Raw genomic sequence first — 2,823 nt, 5'->3', positions numbered from 1 at the left:
GAGGCCGGAGTCTGGGTCAGCGGGCCCGGGACTAAATCGGGGCTTCAGTGCTCAGGCCTCCTGGGATGGCGGGACAGCGGGCCTCAGGCGTGGGGGTAGGACCCCAGGGAAGGCCCCCTGCGGGCGCTGGGGCACAGGTGCGGAGGCTGCGCTGCGCCCAGGGACCCCTGGTTTGGCCACCGCCTTCAGGAAAGTGGTGGAGGGTGACGCTTCAGGGGCGGGAGGCACGTGACTGGAGAGTTCTAAAGTTTGCAGTTCTCCGGTGGGTGAATTTGAGTTCATTTTTCTATGCGGCGACATGGGCTATTAACCATGAATCGAGACAGCCGCCACCGAGCCTGGGTGAGCAGGGAGCCTAGCCCGCCCTCGGCACCGCCGGCCCAGGTGCGTTCATGGATTCTGTCAGCAAGGATCTGTGCGGAGCAGGTGTGCGCCAGGCCAGCCATTCCTTCCAGGGACTGAGGCTACCGCCGAGAGCAAAGCGGAGTTGCCCTTGTGGAGCTGAGCGCCCGGTGGGCAGGCAGGCGTGAACCAAGTGCCTGCACAATAACGTTCCGGAGGACCCTCCGAAGGAAATGCGCTAGGAGGCGGGAGAAGAGGCATCAGGACTGGGAAGTCTAGGGGCTGAGTAGGCGCCATCCAGGGGGAAACCCCACACCAAGGCCGTCAGGCAAGAAAGTGTTTTGGAGCTGAAAAGCTCATGAGGCCATAGCAAAGGAAAGCTACAGGAGGAGGGGTCTCAGGCGACCTTGGAAAGACAGGAGGGCCACAGCATGCAAGACATAGCAGGCCATGAGGGGGGTGGGATCTTGATTTCTATCCTGAGAGCAAAATCCTCCTTGAAGGGGTAAGGAGAGGGGGTCCCGTGAGGAGGCTGCTGCCCAGTGTGGTACTGGGGTGGTGGACTGGAGCGATTTGAGAGGGAAAAGTGCCAGGAGTTGGTTATAGCTTGGATATGGAGGAGGGTGTCCAGGATGGCCCTCTGGATATTTGCAAATACTGCATTTGCTCTCGAGTTACCCAGGGAGAGTGGGTCCCCCACGCTGTCTCTATCTTGCATGCACTGTGCCTCCTACAAGCTGAGAGCTGTCAAAGGACCCAGCAAGCTTGGCTTGACGTCTTTGTTGGGCCAGACACTGCACTGCTCTTCTGTGGCGGCCAGGCCTGGTTCCGGTGGGAGTGCTGGCTGACCCCTGTCCTGCCTTTCTTACAGATGCCTTCCCCACCCACCAACACCTCCTGCTGCTGTGGATCGCACGGTGATGACCAGGGCTGTGCGTCTCTGTGCAGGTCCTTGTTTTCACTTCTGTGGGGCGTACACCCAGAAGTGGAATTGCTGTAGTGTGTGGTGATTTTATATTTAATTTTCAGTGAGCCACCCTGTTTTCTGCAGCAACTGCACCATTTTGCATTTATCTTCCCGGTTTACGACTGAATAATATTGTATTCTATGGAGAGACTGCATTTGGTTTATCCGTTTTTCTGTGGGGGGGATATTTAGGTTGTTTCCACCATTTTGCTATTGTGAATAAGGCTGTTACAAACATTCATGAACAAATTTTGTGTTGAACATCTGTTTTAAGTTTTGGTAGTATATAACTAGGAGAGGACTGAGTTAAAAGGTAACTATTTTTAACTGTTTGAACACACATTAAACTATTTTACACAGAGGCTGCACTATTTTGTATTCCTATCAATGTAAGAAGGCTCCAATTTCTCCACATACTCGTCAAAACATCAACTTCTTTATTGTATTCATCAAAGTGTGTATGAGAACAGGCTTCTCTCATTGTGGTTTTCCTTTTCAATAATTATAAAGTTGAACCTTCCAAGTGATTGTCATTTATGTGTCTTCTTTGGACAACTGCCTATTCATGTCCTTTGCTCATTTTAAGATTGGGTTGTGTAGCCCTGGCTGGTGTGGTTCAGTAGTTGGAGTATCGACCTGCTCATTGAGGGGTTGCAGGTTCGATTCCGGGTCAAGGGCATGTACCTGGGTTGCAGGTTCAATCCCCAGCCCTGGTCGAGGTGCAGGCAGGAGGCTACCAATCCATGCATCTCTTTCACATTGATGATTCTTTCTCTCTCTCCCGTCCACTCTAACTAAAAACATCACTGGAAAAAAATATCCTTGGGTGAGGATTAACAAAAAACAAACAAAAAGATTGGGTTGTGCCCCTAGCCGATTTGGCTCAGTGCAAACAGCATTGGCCCACGGACTGAAGGGGTCCAGGTTCGATTCTGGTCAAGGGCACGTACCTCAGTTCCAGGCTCGATCCTCAACCCTTGTTGGGGAGCACATGAGGAGGCAACCAATCAACGTCTCTCTCACACAGATGTTTCTCTGTCTCTCTCTTCCCCTTCTACTCTCCCCAAAAATCCATGGAAAAATGTCCGTGGGCCAGGATTAACCAAAAAAAGCTTCCAGCAAGGCTTTTTCCTAAATGGAGAGGCGGGGCCAGGGTGGATTGTGGGCGGGGCCAGGGTGGAGTCGGGGGCGGGGCAGGGCTTGCGGCTATCGCTGAGCTGGAATTTGGGGGCGTGGCCTAGCTGTGCCTCGGGAGCCCGAAGACCCGCTTGGATGTGCGGGCAGAGCGGGAATGGAGGTGAGAGGTCCCTGAACCTGAGGGAGGGAGGTGGCCCAACTGGAGCTGCACGGGGTTCAGGACAGGAGGCAGGCGGCTGGCGGACATGAGGTGAGTGTGGCCTGGGAACAGCGCGGCAGGCCCTGAGGTGTGAGGCGAGGCCGCCGGGTGTGGGGCCTGAAGCCTGAGGTCGGAGGCGAGAGCGTGAGGTGTGAGGTGTGAGGTGAGGGGTGCGGAG

The sequence above is a fragment of the Myotis brandtii genome, unplaced genomic scaffold, assembly GCF_000412655.1.
Source record: "Myotis brandtii unplaced genomic scaffold, ASM41265v1 scaffold2658, whole genome shotgun sequence".
Classification (NCBI taxonomy): domain Eukaryota; kingdom Metazoa; phylum Chordata; class Mammalia; order Chiroptera; family Vespertilionidae; genus Myotis; species Myotis brandtii.
This window is presented reverse-complemented; position numbering follows the sequence as displayed.